The 19,117-nt window shown below is 43.6% G+C and overlaps 1 protein-coding gene across 5 annotated transcripts in view; it reads left to right on the top strand.

Annotated features, from left to right (window-relative positions):
* PDE5A (phosphodiesterase 5A) overlaps positions 1 to 19,117 on the top strand; it is a 274,469-nt gene that overhangs the window by 27,058 nt on the left and 228,294 nt on the right. The gene's annotated exons all lie outside the window — the stretch shown is intronic.

Below are 19,117 nucleotides of genomic sequence, written 5' to 3'. Positions count from 1 at the left end.
GGGAGGAGCCAGTGCACACCAGGTAGTCTTAAAGCTTTTACTTTTGTGCCCAGTCTCCTGCGGAGCCGCTATTCCCCATGGTCCTTTCGGAGTCCCCAGCATCCACTACGGACTATGAGAAATAGAATTATCGGTAAGTAAATTCTTATTTTTAGAGAGCTGAACCAATGCAGTAAATTTACATACACAACAGAGAAAAAGAGAGGGGGTGATTCCGAGTTGTTCGCTCGCTAGCTGCTTTTAGCAGCATTGCATACGCTAAGCCGCCGCCCTCTGGGAGTGTATCTTAGCTTAGCAGAAGTGCGAACGAAAGATTAGCAGAATTGCGAATAGAAATTTCTTAGCAGTTTCTGAGTAGCTCCAGACTTACTCAGCCATTGCGACCAGCTCAGTCCTTTTCGTTCCTGGTTTGACGTCACAAACACACCCAGCGTTTGCCCAACCACTCCCCCATTTCTCCAGCCACTCCTGCGTTTTGCAACTCGAACGCCTGCGTTTTTCCGCACACTCCCATAAAACGGCCAGTTTCCGCCCAGAAACACCCACTTCCTGTCAATCACACTACGATCAGCACAGCGATGAAAAAGCTTTGTTATGCCGTGAGTAAAATACCTAACTTTTGAGTAAAATAACTAAGCGCATGCGCTATGCGAACCTTGCGCATGCGCAGTAAGCGACTAATCGCAGTATAGCGAAAATCGGAAACGAGCTAACAACTCGGAATGACCCCAGAGGGTGAACCAGATCAGAGAGGTAGTAAGGGGGACATTTACTAAGCAGTGATAAGAGCGGAGAAGTGAGCTAGTTGAGAAGTTGCCCATGGCAACCAATCAGTACTGAAGTAACATCTATAATTTGCATACTATAAAATGATACAGAGGTGCTGATTGGTTGATGGGGCCACTTCTCCGCTCTTATCACTGCTTAGTAAATGTCCCATCTGCCTAGCATCAACTAAGACACTATAAACTCCTCCCCTAACAATTCTGTAGGACAGGAGAAAACCACAACTAACATTTTCAATCTTAAAGGGTAAACAATGCCAACACATTAAAGAGGCAGTACACAGAGAAACACCTCATGGTTTAACCTCCTTCATGTTTATTTCAATTCAAAACCTTCAGTCCCATTGACATGTCTCTATGTTTTAATATGTTTAGTCCATCTACAGATATTCAAATGTAATAGGAATAATAAACAGTAATAAATTGGTTTTATTGAAAAATGTAAAATAAATCATATCAAAGCCTAATAATTGGTAATGTTAAGCTGGCTACACACTAAACAAAGTGTGTACTCAACGATGTCGTCAGCGACGTGACCTGGAGGCAAGGCAGGCGTCTGCAAGTGCATACACACTTGCTGATGCCAGCGTCGAGCGATGGCGGGGGTGAGGAGGGAACGGAGGCCATGCTGCATTTGGCAGTGTGGCCCTTGCTGTCGATGTTGCCAGTGGCGTGTGGTGGAGTGAGGCAGATGAGGCAGAGCCTTTCCTGTCACACTAACGTGCAAGCCAGAGTTTTGAGCATGTAAAGTATATGAGAAATACAAAGAATATATTAGAAATATCTTCTTTATATTATTCTAATCATTTTTATGTCAAAACTCTGGAGTAAACCGTCTATGGCAGGTGATGCCCTACCTCACCTGTCTATCGTTTCTGCACCTCTCTGATCAGACCTCACCAAATTTCCAACAGTATATACTGCTAAACCTGTGTATAATACCCACATGCACCCTTGGGCTCATATATTGTGAGACATTTACCTCACCGCATGAGTGCACATCGTCAGCAACATAGGGTATCGTGAACGATGTGTCGGTACAGGACACATCATTCACTTTACGTCTAGTGTGTACCCAGCATTAGAAAGCATCAAAACATGGTTGATCAAGGTTTCTAATACATAGCAATTTTTCACAGTACTGGTTGAGTATCCCTTATCCAAAATGCTTGGGACCAGAAGTATCTTGGATATCGGATTTTTCTGTATTTTGGAATAATTGCATACCATAATGAGATATCATGGCGATGGGACCTAAGTCTAAGCACAGAATGCATTTATGTTACATATACACCTTATACACACAGCCTGAAGGACATTTTAGCCAATATTTTTTATAACTTTGTGCATTAAACAAAGTGTGTGTACATTCACACAATTCATTTATGTTTCATATACACCTTATACACACAGCCTGAAGGTCATTTTAGCCAATATTTTATATAACTTTGTACATTAAACAACATTTGTGTACAATGAGCCATCAGAAAACAAAGGTTTCACTATTTTACTCTCACTCAAAAAATTCTGTATTTCGGAATATTTGGATATGGGATACTCAAGCTGTATCAATATAAACAGGATGCAATATTTTTTTTTATTAAAACATTAATGCAAAAAAATATATATTTTAATCCTCCCACCCCAAAAAAAAATAGAAAAAATAAATAAATGTTTCAGACTTTTGCAGCACCTTGTAGATAAATGATACAGAGGATAATGTTTGCTGAATATGTGAACTTCTTATATTTCTCGGCAATCTATGAAGCAGAGTGGTAGCCATTATAAAACATCATTGTTTGCAGTCACTCCCAAGCTACGTATTTCAGGTTATGCATATGATGTGTTCAGTAGCGGATCTTGCCACGGGCAAGCAGGACTTTTGCCCGGTGCGCCGCCTTCCGGAGGGCGCAGGGCACCATCCGGAGGGCGCCGCACCAGGGCAAGATCCGCTGCTGCTGTGTGCTGCCCGCTTCCCCCTGCTGCCGCTGGCCGCTGCCCCCCTGCTGCCGCTGTGAAGGGAAACTAGACGCGTACGCGTCTAGTTTCCCTTCGTGGAGAGGACCTTTGCTGTGCGGTGCGCGATGATGTCATCGCGCATCGCACATCATTTCAGTCTGTACAGGGGACGTAAATGACCACGCCCCCTGTACGAAGCCACGCCCCCTATTGCCGCCCGGGGCACACAGAGCGCCAGAACCGGCCCTGGATGTATTGGTCACCATGGTCCTGATTCAGAGTTGGACACAATTCTGTCTGTCTATGTATCTCGCAATTTTTAGCAGTCTGCACATCATGCATTGGTCCCTGCATGCACAACGGTAGTTAATTATGGGCAGTCGAGAGTTATACTGACCTAAAGGCGCGTACACACTGCCCAATATATCGGCCGTTCCATTGAACGGCCGATATATCGCGGGTCCGTCGGCCAGTGTGCACGAGCGATATGTCTGTGAACTCCATCGTTCACAGACATTTTCTGATATATTGGCGCATTGCTGTGTGTGTATGGGCGACCAGCTGACCGCCCGTACACATGCTGCGGCAGCCGGCGGTGATTGACAGCTGAACTGGGCGGGCGTATGTACACGCCTGCCCAGTTCATGACGTCAGTCCCCGACGGATTGGGCAGTGTGCATGCACTCAGTTGATCTGCAGATATATCAATCATTGTGTACCCACCATTAGTCTGATCTCAATTTGTGACTGAGTGGGTGGTATCGTGGCAACGGAGAGTCACAGTCACATCTACTGTCGTGAGGTTAGGTGATGTTTACAAATGCATGATGATGATGGTGACGGCTACTTTCCTAAGCAGATTTGTGGGCTGCTGCAGTCACACAGAATGCGCCTAGCTCTGAATTCAGGAAGAAATACACATTTCTTTCTAAATTCTTAAGGCAACTGGAAATGCAGTCACCTTACAGGCGACTTTCAGTCTGGCCCCATATGAGCAATATTCTAATTGTTGCTGGTGAATGGCGTGCTGACAGGGTTGGACTGGCCCACAGGCAGACAGGGGAAATCACTGATGGGCTCCACCTCCTTTTCTAATGTGAGGTTTCAAGCAGTGCACTCAAATTATACATTGTAACTGTCAGGGTCAGTTACCTGCTAGAGCAAGAACATGGATGAACGGACTATGCAAGTGGTTCCCAAACTTTTTTGAATCACGGCACCCTGTAGCATCAAATCTTTTTTTGACAGCGCCCTTAAGCCAAAAGTTTTTTATTAAGAAATTAAGAAAGAAATATTAAATTAAGTAAATTGTGGTTTTATGTCATCCTTAGGTTCAGTTGTGTGCTGAGGGACAAGATGTACTTCTGTTTGTCCACATATTTTATGATTGGCAGCAACCAGCACTGGTTTTGAATTTTACATTGACCATAAATAATTTGAATTTGTCCTGGGCCACAAACCCAGGGCACCTCTGCAAGTGTCCTGCAGCACCACAGGGTGTCACGGCGCACGCTTTGAGAACCACTGGACTATGCACAGTAGTAACCATGTTGTAACCATGTTGTCTGCAGGCTATGGGGGAGCAGAGAAGTGAGCCAGTGGAGAAGTTGCCCATGGCAACCAATCAGCACTGAAGTAACATCTATAATTTGCATACTATAAAATGATACAGAGCCACTTCTCCACTGGCTCACTTCTCTGCTCTTATCACTGCTTAGTAAATGTCCCCCTATGTCCTCTATAATGGGTGATAACATCCCTTAAGCATGGGACCTTACCACTGTCTTCCCCCGGTGGGCCCTTCGTGCCCCAGTCTGACATTGTGTGCTAGTAATTGCATGCTACAATATGCCAATTTGATGTGCTTGTCTTTGTAAGATTGATTTTGTTTATAGAGAGTTGAAGATCACTTCATATTTTAAATACCTAAAAGTGGTGGAGATTGGAACATTTTCTACTTTCCTTCGTGATAGTTTTCTGCTTTCAGAGGTCTGTAAACTGTTAGGTTACTCCTATACCAAAGAATTAGAAAGAAATACCAACTCAAGTACAGTACATATTTCTTCTAGATTCATATTAATTACCCTTTGCTGTCGTGTTCTTAGTTCTTAGTGTTAACTTCAGAAAAATAAGATAAAATGGACATTTGAGAAACAGGAAGTGACTGAATTACTGCGTGCAGATGTAATAGACATTTTTCCCATGTTTAGCTCTAGCTGCCTTTTAGCTGGTCGTTGCAAGCTCAGTTAAATTTAAACAAGTCAAACTAAACATAAAACACTGTTAATACACTACATTACATTGTTAAAAGTTATTGGTCATGTAAAGATTTTGAGCCTCGTTTAATCAGAGTTCCATTTGAAAGCCATTGACCTAAAAGCATTGATTTATTGATTGAAGGAGTTCAATCACTAAAGCCCATGAGGGAAATTAATCGGTTTTTAAAGTAAGTACGAGACTCATTTTCAGAGCACTATTGTACTGAGCTTTGCTGATCATGTGTTATGCACACCAGTTCCTGCAGGAAAGTACTGGTGTCAGAACTGTTATGCACTCCAGTGTCTGCAGGAATGTACTGGTGTTTGAACTGTTATGCAAAACAGATGGACTCACAGACAAACTGGGGGATATGACATAACGTACACAGAAGGTGATAGGGTAACAAAATACACACAAAGTGAACAGAGAAGCCCAGAGGCTAAGGAACTGGGTATCTCCCTTGTATTAGAACTGCTCAGATGGAAAAGCAAGATGTTGTGTTTTAATATGTAGAGAACCCGAAATGCTGTTGCTAAGGGCAACAGCAAAACCCTAAAGGGTTACCAACGGGTGTGGCAGTAAACTCCTTGGTCAGAGATGGAATGATAGACACAAGGAGAATCTCCACAATCCTAATTCTCACTTGCAGTGCACAGGTTTTAGCTTACTGCCACTAAACTGACCCCTGACACCTAGCACAGTGAGACAGGATTAGACAGGCAAGTCTTAGAATACAGCCGCAAACTTGCTAAGTTCACAGAGTAGTAACAGAACCCCAGCAAGCTAAACGACTGACTCCAGTCTTACTGCTAGGTCTGGATTGGCAGAGTGTAATACCAAATCCCCAGGCCTATTTGCAGTAAGCAACAAACAAATACAAAGCTACACAGTACTGGCTAACTTTCATGAACTGACTAACCAACAAAGATTCAGCAGCATCTGCTTACCCTGAAAAGAGGCCTTATAAAGCAGGTGCTGTCCACGCCCCACTCAGACCTCACAGACTGTGAGCACAAAAACCAGCACCGGATCCCCTGCCGTGCACAGAGCCTATAACCACTGCACAGCAAAAGACCCGAACCGGAGTATCAGCTGCGCTCAGGTTACTCCACTAGCACTTGTCTCCCGGTTGCCATGACGACGTGGCAGCACAGGGCAGGAGACCCTAACATAACCCCCCTCTGACGAGGGGTCAAAGAGCCCCTACCACCGGGTTTATCGGGGAACTGCGAGAAGAAAGAGCGTATCAGTCTGGGGGCATGAAGATCACAACTGCGCACCCACGACCGCTCCTCCGGGCCATACCCCTTCCAGTGCACCAAAAATGACAGCCGACCCCGAACCACCTTGGAGTCAAGAATCCTTTCAACAACAAACTCCCTCTGGCCACGTATCAGAAGAGGGGAAGGTCTTCCACTGGAAGAAGGATTACTAATCGCCCGTTTTAAAAGGGAACAATGAAATGTTTTATTGATACCCAAAGAACGGGGCAGATCTAACTGAAATGCCACCGGATTGATAACCCTGGTGATCTTATAAGGGCCGATGAACCGGGGCCCTAACTTATGAGATGGCTGTCTCAACTTCAAATTCTTGGTAGACAACCAGACGAAGTCTCCTAATTTGAAGCTGCAGGGTCTTTTCCGCTTATCAAAAATCCTTTTGGTCACTAATGACACAGACACAAGGGCTTTCTTCACTTTCCGCCAAATACCTCTAAGGACCGAAACCACAGAGGAACCACCAGGCGTGGAGTCCAGGGGGTCAAAAGAATTGGCCTTAGGATGATGCCCATACACACAAAGGAAGGGAGAGATCCCTGTAGCAGAGTGAGCCGCGTTGTTATAGGCAAACTCCGCCATGGACAGATGAGCAACCCAGTCAGTCTGACACTTGGAGACATAACACCTGAGGAACTGCTCCAAGGACTGGTTCACCCTTTCAGTCTGCCCATTAGACTGCGGATGGTAGCCTGACGACAAGCTGACAGAAATCTGGAGATCGGAACAAAATGCCCTCCAGAATTTGGCCACAAACTGGGATCCGCGGTCAGAGACCACATCAAGTGGCAACCCGTGGAGACGCACAACATGCAGCATAAATAATTCAGACAGGCGTCTGGCTGATGGCAGCCCAACCAGTGGAACGAAGTGCGCCATCTTCGAAAACCTGTCAACGACAACCCAGATGGCTGTCATCCCCGAGGATTTGGGCAAGTCCACAACAAAATCCATTGAAATGTGGGTCCATGGCTTAGATGGGATAGAGAGTGGATGTAATGGGCCAACAGGAACCCCTCTAGGAGTCTTATTTCGGGCACAGATGTCACATGCCCGAACCCACTGATCCACATCCTTAGCCACCGAGGGCCACCACACCGCCCTAGATAGCAACTCCCGAGTTCTGGCAATACCCGGGTGACCTGCCGACTTCTTGGCATGGAATTCCAGGAACACTCGCTGTCTTAACCTAGGAGGCACAAACAAAAGACCTACCGGAAGGTCTGGAGGAGCCTGCTCCTGTGCTCTAAGGACTAATGATAAGAGGTCCTGGGTAATGCCCACTTTAATACATGATGGGGAAACAATGGGCAACGGCTCCTCGGTGGTCTCCTGGATTGGAGCAAAACTCCGCGAGAGCGCATCAGCCTTGATGTTTTTTGACCCAGGGCGATATGTTATCAAAAAATTAAAGCGAGCAAAAAACAAAGCCCATCGTGCCTGCCTGGCATTGAGACGCTTCGCTGACTCTAAATATGCCAGATTCTTATGGTCAGTGAGAATTGAGACCACAAACTTAGCCCCCTCAAGCCAGTGTCTCCACTCCTCGAGTGCATCCTTAATAGCCAACAATTCCCGGTTACCCACGTCATAATTCATTTCGGCAGGCGAAAATTTACGGGAAAAGTAAGCACAGGGATGAAGGCGATTATCAGACACTCCCATCTGAGAAAGCACTGCCCCAATACCCATCTCAGAGGCATCCACCTCCACCACAAAAGGACGCTCTGGATCTGGGTGTCGCAGCACCTTGGCCGAAACAAATGCCCTTTTGAGACGGGCAAAAGCCGCTTTAGCCTCACAAGACCAGTGAGCAACATCCGCCCCTTTCTTAGTGAGTGCCACCAAGGGCGCCACTATAGACGAAAATCCAGCGATAAATCGTCTATAAAAATTCGCAAAGCCCAGGAAACGCTGAAGCGCCTTCAAACTAGTGGGCTGCACCCAATCCAGGACTGCCTGTACCTTGGAACCCTCCATTTGGAAACCTTCTGGGGAGATAATATATCCTAGAAATGCGATTTGCTGAACTTCAAATTCGCACTTCTCCAGCTTCGCCCCAAGCCGGTGGTCTCTGAGTTTCTGGAGGACTAAGCGTACATGCTTCTGATGTTCCTCCAGGGAATGGGAGAAGATTAGGATGTCATCTAAGTATACAACTAAGAATCTATCCAAATATTCCCTGAGCACATCATTCATGAAATCCTGGAAGACTGCCGGGGCATTACAGAGCCCAAAAGGCATCACCAAATATTCATAATGCCCTGAGTGGGTATTAAAGGCAGTCTTCCATTCATCCCCCTCTCTTATTCGGATTAGATTGTACGCACCGCGTAGGTCAATCTTAGAAAAAATGGTGGCAGTACGAAGCTGGTCAAACAAGACCGAAATGAGAGGCAGTGGGTATGAGTTTTTAATCGTGATACGGTTCAATTCCCTGAAGTCGATGCAGGGTCGCAACGAACCGTCCTTTTTACCCACGAAGAAGAACCCCGACCCAACTGGAGACTGTGAAGGTCTGATAAATCCCTTAGCCAAGTTCTCCTGAATGTACTCTGCCATAGCCTGAGTCTCAGGACGTGACAGGGAGTACAACCTGCTCTTGGGAAGCTTAGCATTTGGCAACAAATCAATGGCACAGTCATAGGGGCGATGGGGAGGTAGTACCTCTGCAACTTTTTTGGAGAACACGTCCGCAAAATCTGCATAACACCCTGGCAATCCTGGCAAACTTAGCTGCGAGAGCCTGACTGGAAGGCTCAAGCAACTCCTGAAACAATCAGTACCCCAACTAAGAATCTCCCCAGAGACCCAGTCAAATTGAGGATTGTGGGCCCTTAACCAGGGTAACCCCAACACCAATGGGGCAAAAGTACAGACAGTCACATAAAAGGACAATTTTTCAGAGTGTGTGGCTCCAATAAACAAAGAAATCTGGCTAGTGCAAGAGGTAATTTTACCTTGGGATAATGGTTCCCCGTTTAACCCACAAATCTCAATTTCCGATGCCAAGGGTACTAAGGGAACAGAGTGTTTCAGGGCGAATTGGCGGTCCATAAAAACCCCGTCGGCCCCACTGTCCACAAAGGCCTCAGTCTTGACAGTTTGACCGAGGATCTTCAAGGTCACCGGAATGATAAAAGTCTTCTTGGGAAATTCTGACTTCTGGCCTGACAGGATATTTCCCATCACCCTCAGGCCCTGAAGTTTTCCGGCTTTTCTGGGCATGATACTACCACATGACCTTTATTCCCACAGTACAAACACAACCCCTGCTGTCTCCTCCGCGTCTTCTCACGCGAGGAGAGGCGGGTAGCCCCAATCTGCATAGGCTCCTCAGAAAATTCCTCAGAGTCTGAGGTTCCCTTGGGAAGGAAGGAAATCTCAGTCTCCCTTTCAAGCCTACGCTCTCTCAGCCGTCTATCCACCCGGATGGATAACTGCATGAGCTGATCCAAGCTATCAGGCAAGGGATATTGTACCAGTTGGTCCTTTATCTGGTTAGAAAGACCTCTTCGGTACTGGTGTCTCAGGGCTGGGTCATTCCACTGGGTATCATGGGCCAACCTCCGAAACTCCGTACAGTAAACCTCAACTGGCCTTCGCCCTTGCTTAAGGATCGAAATCTGAGCCTCGGCTGAGGCCGTCTTGTCAGGGTCATCATACAACATGCCCAGTGCCGTAAAAAAAGCATCAACACTTTTAAGCGACGGACAGTCAGGCTGCAACCCATATGCCCAGACCTGTGGGTCTCCTTGTAGCAAGGAAATCACTATGCCCACCCGCTGAATCTCCGACCCAGAAGACTGAGGCCTAAGCCGGAAGTATAGCTTGCAGCTCTCCTTGAAACAAAAGAACTGCGAGCGATCTCCAGAAAAACGATCCGGGAGATTTACTTTCGGCTCCTTAACCCCTGCAGGTGCTGCTGCTGCGGGAGCTCCGCCAGCAGCCTGGGAGGTGTGCATTTTAATGGACAAATCATTAAATTGTCGAGTCAGGACCTGCACCTGATCGACCACCTGTTGCAACGTATTTTGAGGGGTATGCTCCATATTCCCACAAAATTTCAACAGGAGTATTAGGCTGCTGAATATGTTATGCACACCAGTGCCTGCAGGAAAGTACTGGTGTCAGAACTGTTATGCACTCCAGTGTCTGCAGGAATGTACTGGTGTTTGAACTGTTATGCAAAACAGATGGACTCACAGACAAACTGGGGGATATGACATAACGTACACAGAAGGTGATAGGGTAACAAAATACACACAAAGTGAACAGAGAAGCCCAGAGGCTAAGGAACTGGGTATCTCCCTTGTATTAGAACTGCTCAGATGGAAAAGCAAGATGTTGTGTTTTAATACGTAGAGAACCCGAAATGCTGTTGCTAAGGGCAACAGCAAAACCCTAAAGGGTTACCAACGGGTGTGGCAGTAAACTCCTTGGTCAGAGATGGAATGATAGACACAAGGAGAATCTCCACAATCCTAATTCTCACTTGCAGTGCACAGGTTTTAGCTTACTGCCACTAAACTGACCCCTGACACCTAGCACAGTGAGACAGGATTAGACAGGCAAGTCTTAGAATACAGCCGCAAACTTGCTAAGTTCACAGAGTAGTAACAGAACCCCAGCAAGCTAAACGACTGACTCCAGTCTTACTGCTAGGTCTGGATTGGCAGAGTGTAATACCAAATCCCCAGGCCTATTTGCAGTAAGCAACAAACAAATACAAAGCTACACAGTACTGGCTAACTTTCATGAACTGACTAACCAACAAAGATTCAGCAGCATCTGCTTACCCTGAAAAGAGGCCTTATAAAGCAGGTGCTGTCCACGCCCCACTCAGACCTCACAGACTGTGAGCACAAAAACCAGCACCGGATCCCCTGCCGTGCACAGAGCCTATAACCACTGCACAGCAAAAGACCCGAACCGGAGTATCAGCTGCGCTCAGGTTACTCCACTAGCACTTGTCTCCCGGTTGCCATGACGACGTGGCAGCACAGGGCAGGAGACCCTAACATCATGTTTCTTAACCCCTGCTGTACACAAACATCTGTGTAGTTTTTAACCATTTAATTTCAGGTAATGGTTACATGTTAGAGTGATGGACTAAAGTAGCATGGATTGGCCATCTTGTGCAGTGGAGGTTAATGCAGAATGGACCACTCTCATGCATTGCCGGCTGTGTGCATTAGCTTTTATAGTGACTGTGCGTTGGAAGTGAATGGGCTTGTGTTAGGAGCTGGATTGATAAGTAACCAAATGACATCTTTGGCAGGACCCAGAAACAAATTAGAGAACTGATATTAAGAATTGCAGCTAGGAGTGAGACAAAATAGTGCAGGGTTATTGGTCACTTGGAACATTCCCTGAAAATAAGGGTTATTTGGCTTTTTTGGCGGAGTCCTGGCCGGTTTGTCATGTTTGTAAGCATCAGAGAAGGGGGTTAATGCATATAATATGTGAGATCAATTCATATGGATTTGGAATGACGGCACTTCTACATATAGCTGTATTTACAGTAGCATTTAGTGAGCAAGAGACAGAACAGCTGGTGTACTTTGTGTTTGCACAAGCTTAAAACACATACCAAAAAGCAGATAACTTCCTGAAATCAATAAAAATGAGCAGGCAATTTTCTGTCTTTTGACTGATTTTAAAAATACAAGATACTGTAAAAACATAACTTTTTTAGACGTTATTATCAAATATTGACAAAACACCACTTGTCCATATAGTGATATAAAATGCCCACTGCAAATATTTGTTACACAGATATATGCAAAATAGCTGCAGCAGCCTTGTGCGAGTCCGTGGACATGCGCTATGTACTATCAATAGTGAAATCAGAAAATATAGCTAGGAATAAGACACTGAGCTAATTAAGAAATTAAAAAGTCAATCAAAACATGAGAATAAAAAAAATGTACACATTTAATTACTAACTATATGTATATATATATATATATATAAAATGTAACATGCAAATTAAAATAATTACATATAAATAATGACTCCACCACTTACACTAGAAGTCCCATTTACTAGTGAAGGGTCTGGCATGAGTATACTGTAGGTGGTACCTTGGTAAGACTGAGTATGGGGTCACTTGCAGTGTCCAGAACCACTGCTGCTTTTGCAGATCATGCAGTTACTGTATCACCGATATGAAGTCTTATGCACAGGAACAAAGATTTAGGAGGTAGGCAGACAGGCCTATGCCTAAAAATTGGGTTCTCTTAAAAATGGGGCCTGTTGAAGGTTTTATTCTTTTTAAATGCTGAACCAGTGGAACAGTTCTAAAAATGATGTTTTCAATAAAAAAATTTCTCTGAAAATGGTCAATGTGCCCTTTATATGAAAAAAGTAATTCAAGAAACATTATCAAGACAGATGGAAAACAAAAATTGTACAGTATATACATTAAACATGCATTATATTTTGAAAAACAGAACAAAATGTATAGTGGAAGAATCTGAATAAAACTCATTCTAACATGGGCCCTTATTCCGAGTTGTTCGCTCGCTAGCTGCTTTTAGCAGCATTGCACACGCTAGGCCGCCGCCCTCTGGGAGTGTATCTTAGCTTAGCAGAATAGCGAACGAAAGATTAGCAGATTTGCTACTAAATAATTATTTGCAGTTTCTGAGTAGCTCCAGACCTACTCACAGATTGCGATCAGCTCAGTCCGTTTAGTTCCTGGTTTGACGTCACAAACACGCCCTGCGTTCGGCCAGCCACTCCCCCGTTTCTCCAGACACTCCCACGTTTTTCCCTGACACACCTGCGTTTTTTAGCACACTCCCGGAAAACGCTCAGTTACCACCCAGAAACGCCCCTTTCCTGTCAATCACTCACCGATCAGCAGAGCGACTGAAAAGCGCCGCAGAATCCACAGCAAATCTGCTAAGTTTTTAGTTAAATAACTAAGCGCATGCGCCCTGCGTGCCTTGCGCATGCGCAATTTGCAACAAATCGCAGCATAGCGAAAATCGTCAACGAGCGAACAACTCGGAATGACCACCATTGTTTCTTTTTAATAGTGCGCATGTGACCTTTTTCTTGATTGTTAGAGGAAATGCCTTCTGTTTGTATTGTCTCATCAATTGCAGCCTCGGTTGACTTTTAACCTAGATTATTGTATACTTAAAATTAAAATTTTACAAAGTAATTGCAGACTAAACCCAGTAACTTGTATTACTACATTTTATTACAGCATACTCAACCTAGACCTTGCAGATTAAATCCTATTTTATGCCTAATATGAAGGACTAATGCTCCCTTGTTGGAGGAATAAACATTTATTGCTGTGTTCACATTTTTTTTGCTATGTGTAAATAACTTTAAATAACCTACTTCTATGTGTAACCACAGGGAACGTATTCTAAAAAAAGCTGACAAGCACAAACAGCATATTATCGCAGCTTTAGCAAATGATCATTTATTTCCTGTCTTAGACAAATGGGACTTTTTTTATTTTGGTGTTTGGACAGAAAAAAAATGACACTGACTGAACAGCTGTTACATAAATTAACAAATGGACTACTTGGAGATTATTTTGACATTGTAGCTTTGTGAAACTTGATTCAGCTTTTATATGGATATGTGGAATTGTGATTTTAGAAAACACTTTTGTAGATTGTGCTTGCTTTGAATTAGCTTCTGAATGATTTTGCTTTATGGAAAATAATACAAGTGACCTATTTTAAAGCATAACATGAACAGGAGTGCATTTACTGGCTCACAGTGCATGCCATCTTGCAACTTTTACTTTTAATACATTGCTTTATTTTTTTGCATTTATAAGGTGATTTGAGCCACATATTCCTCTCATCTGTCAGAGATGTTTCATTGTGTGGCACAGTAATGAGAAACAGCTATTAACCACTTAACTGACAATTGTTCCCTTCAAAACTGTTTATAACATTGTTTTTTTATTTTTTATTTTTTTTATTTAATGCAGTTTAAATATTTAAATATTATATTATGCACATCTGCAGAACGGATCTCCTCGGCAAAAACTGGGGGACACTGTGGGTCTGCACGGTTGCATGTAATCTGACCATGCCAATTAAGTGGTTAAATCCTTTCGTGAATGAAAGCAATTGTTTCCAGGGATTAAAGGGTCTATTTAAGTAAAACTATGTGGAAAGACAGTTTCTGCATGGATAATGTATACCTGCCATTTTCGCACAGGCTGAACGCAGTAGATATCAGACCTATCTTATTAATAGGGCTAATTAATGCTGCAGAGCTCAAAACTCGTTATTCTCAATGGGGGCTGTGGTCTGGGTCAAAAAGCATAGCTTTTATTCAGATGGCGTGATCCACTCTGATCCTGTGGGTAAAGCATTGTCAAAGAGGGATACTCTGATCCCTCCCCGACAGCCTCCATGCTCCACTCCTACTGGAGATAACATTTTACGTATGCGTCTGATAGTGATAACTCTCACTTCACTGCCAAACACAATGCTGGGACATGCTCCTATGGGAGAATCTAGATTGACAATGGTTTTTGTTAAATAGCCCTGAAAAATTATTTTTTATCATTGCAATTTGCAGAGATAAGGAATTATACTTTTAGGGGCGCCACTGACCCCAATGACAAATATCCCCCTATTTTGTTATTGTATCATACATAGGGTAAATAATATACGCTACTCTTAATAGTTATGTGTATATGGCTAAAAATCACAAAATGAAAAAATTATTTCATTTAAAAGCAGTAAGGCCTCATTACCAATTTTAACTGTATTTTTAACATTTGTCAAACACCTGTAAATAGGTATGACACTAAAACCCCATTGTTTTTACGATTACCATACCCAGTGGCATTCTTGCTTACATTCCACTGCGTTGGGGTAGCATTTTAAGGATACTACCATATTATAGCATTTGCTACATTTAAAGGTATTGTGACATATGTAGTGATATTTAAATATTAATGGAAAATACAGAGTATTAAGACACAATCGAAAAGTTAAACAATAGAAAACCAAAAAAGAGCAGTCATGATGGCACAGTTACATATACCCCTTTCACATCGCAAAAATAACCCGGTATCGACCCGGCATATTGCCAGGTCGACACGGGTCAGTGTGGGATGTGAAAGGGGCCTTGGAGAATTCCCGGGTCACCTGACCCAGCAATTCAACCCGGGTAATAAGAAGGGTTATTCCCGAGTTGAATACCGGGTCGCCTGTGGCAGTGTAAACGGGTTCCCGGGTTTATGCGACCAGGGACCCGTTTACTACATAGGGAGAGGCGGCGCGGAGATGAGCTCATCTCCCAGCGCCGCCTTCACCCCCGCTGCTGGCTCCGCCCCCCGCTGTTATGGCAACCAACCCGGCATATTGCTGGGTCGGGAGGGCAGTGCAGAGGCTACAATTCCGGATCCCACCCGGGAAGGACCCGTTTCCAATTCACGGATGGGATCCTGCATTGGAGATGTGAAAGTACCTAGCATTCATGTATTTTTTCTTTACTGTTCCTAAATACAAACAATGTGTGTAGTGTAAGAGGCACACAGTTCTTGGAGCTGAGAGGTTAAATGATGTCATGACTATCTCAGCACATAACCTTCTTCCCACAGAATATCCAGTACAGAGTGAGGTCATTTTTTGGGGAGACGTCCAGATTTTTTATGATTAGCACATTTGTCCTCTGCTATCCCAATGGGACCTGGGAAACCTGAAATAACACTGTCGCTGTATAAACTAGCTTGGACATTAGGTCTCAGGTTGGGTTTATGGGTTCAATCACAACTTAGTGGAAAATCAGCTCATTTAGTCTAGAATTATTGAAGTCGTAAAAAAATATATTGCTCCTATTAATTTGGATATCCTAATTAATAAGTCATGTGATTCTCCAACAGAGGATTGATCTAATTATTATTAAAAATAAATATTTCCACTAAAACAAATAAATGACTTATTTGTTTGTCTGACTGCAGGACATTTTGTAGTACTGCATAGACTGAAACTGAGACAGTTATAAATTAATGGTTATAATTCCATCACCATTAAGGGGGGTATGCAATTAGCTCCTGTTTTCGCCTAGGCGAAAAAACTGAGCTGTTCGCTATTTTTAGGGTGAATGGAGATTTGCCCTATGCAATAGCAGGGCCGGATTTTTGCCTAAGCAAAAAATGTGTCAGGGGCGGAAAACACGTGGACTGGCAAATCCACGTGTTTTCCATTGAAAACGCGGGGCATTTTCACCGATTTTGAGGCATTTTTTGGCCAATGACTTTTCACTTAAAAAAAAAAAAAATAGGTGAAAAGGCATTAGCGAAAATGCCTTCAAAGTGGATGAAAACGTCCCTAATTGAATACTCAGTTGGAGCAAATTCATTAGCTCCGAAATGATCGGAGCTAATCGCATACCCCGCTATGAGTTTAAGCATCAGCCTGGTCAGGGTATTGGTGTGGATGGTCGACCATCATTAGGTCGACCACTATTGGTTGACATTGACATGGTCAACATGGACATGTGGTCGACACCGGACTGGTCGACAAATGAAAAGGTCAACATGGCTTTTTTTTAAAAGAATTAGATTTTTAACTTTTTCATACTTTACCATCCAATGTGGACTATGGTTGGGAATGGTAACCTGTGCTGAGCGTAGTGGTAGCTGAGCAAGGCACCTTGCCCGCAGCATGCAAGGGAACGCAGTACACTAATTAGGGTTCCTGGTCATGGTACAGAAAAAATTAGACCAAAAACAGTAAAAAAAATCTATGTCCTTTTCATGTGTCGACCTGTCCCGTGTCGACCATTTTCATGTGTGTACTATTAGTCCATGTCGACCATGTCTTTGTCGACCAATAGTGGTCGACCTACTGAATGTCGACCTTTACATGGTCGACCATTCATACCAGAACCCCTGGTCAGAGCTAGGCAAATTTCTGGAGCTGTGTAGCCAACACATTCCCAGTGCCTGGCTTCTTTCAATGTCCAGGGATGGACTGGCAGTGTTTGACTTGGAGAATAATAATAATTATTATTATTATTATTATTATTACAGAGACTATTTCTCTACACAGTACTCACTGCTGTACCCATAAACATACAATGTGCTTGTGTACATTCATTGCAGCACAGAATGAAGTCAACTTTTCTGTCTGTATTTCCTTTCATTAATAAAATAAAGTTTTTATGAGGTACTTGGCACCCTGACCCCATTGCCAGCCCTCACCTGCCTAGATTTGTCTAATTAGTGAATGAATTCTATATAACTTTGCCTATTTCAAACGTATAAGGTAACAAGTAAGGTAATTTTATTTGGTTAAAAAATTAAAGAAATACAGTAGTGAAACAAATACAGAGTCCGGGATTGTTACAGAGTAGTCTTTTGTTTAAGATGATTTTGTTTTTTGCTCAGAGACTATGTACTTCCATTTATACTATTTAATATGATTTTATGTTATACAATTATTCTATCATTTCATTGTAATTTTATTGGGTATATATAGTGGCCTATTTAGCCAGCCAAACTGTCACTTAGATCATGTGGAAGCAAAAGTTTCCACAGAATTTAAGCATCACAGCTAAGGAGTCCAATCCCGGGAGCCTCCAATCTCGGTATTTGTGGGATTAGGTTGTGCGTGCACACATTTGTTTTTCTTTGTTGGGCAGCGCTGAACATTAGTAACACTCATCTCAGTTGCTGCCCAGCTGTGCGGCTGTGCGAGGCATGATGTCAGAGAGGTCATGCTGCACAGCCCCATAACAGCTGCACTCACCTGCTTAAGCGGAGAAGAACTGCCAGTGCCGAGCGACTGTGTGGTGGACTGGCGACAGTATGTCATACTTAGTGGCGCTTGCCCTGCAGCCAGAGAGGAGCCCAAGGGCTCAACTGGGAGTTAGGACGGTACAGGAGTGCACTGGTTGGGGTACCTGTGCTCCTGCTGCTGACAGCCAGAGAGTGCCAATGCCCTGCGCTGGCCCTGACTGGACTCTAGAAGAGAGTAAGTCAACTTGAATGTAAGACAGTGTCAATGTCTGTCAAACAGCCTTTTTTTTATTTTATTTTTTACTGTGGGGCTGGGCTGGCTGGCTTGAAAAAATGTGGTTAATGGAGAAGATAGCGTAATTACTTTCTCAATTAATGCCCGACCCCTACAAGATCGCACTGTAGTGAGCAAGCCATTGTCATTAAGAAGATCCTTAAATGCTTACCTTATATAACGCCATCTGAAAGTGGCCTCATATGAGGAAAAGCCTTCTGTCAGGTGATAACAGCAGGGGCAGATCTTTTCAGTCCCTGTAACTCCTCCCACACTTCTCTCATGCAGTGTGCCAGCGTCAATGAAAAGGCGCTCTATGGATATAAAAATGTATATGAATGTTTATATATATATATATATATATACATACACACACATATATTAAATTTTATATATAAAACAAATGGAAGCAGCCCGGCACTCCACTCCTAATATTCACAACTGCTGAGGTGCCTTCCCAATGGGGGATGCATGCAATCCCAAATAGATAGTGTAGATGATGCGGGCGGCACTCATACAGACTCCACAGCGTATGAAAGATATGATACTTTAATCAGCCAACATGTTTCGGGGACGTAGCCCCGTCCTCAGGGCCAGAGGACGGGGCTACGTCCCCGAAACATGTTGGCTGATTAAAGTATCATAAAGTATCAAGTATCATATCTTTCATACGCTGTGGAGTCTGTATGAGTGCCGCCCGCATCATCTACACCTTAAATTTTATATATATATATATATATATATATATACACACATATATATATATATATATATATATATACACACATATATTAAAAGCTGGCTTTACACTGATGCATTTAAT

Source organism: Pseudophryne corroboree, chromosome 1 (genome assembly GCF_028390025.1).
Source record: "Pseudophryne corroboree isolate aPseCor3 chromosome 1, aPseCor3.hap2, whole genome shotgun sequence".
In the NCBI taxonomy this organism is placed as follows: domain Eukaryota; kingdom Metazoa; phylum Chordata; class Amphibia; order Anura; family Myobatrachidae; genus Pseudophryne; species Pseudophryne corroboree.
Note: the sequence above shows the minus strand (reverse complement) of the source record. Positions and strands in the feature narration are given on the sequence as shown.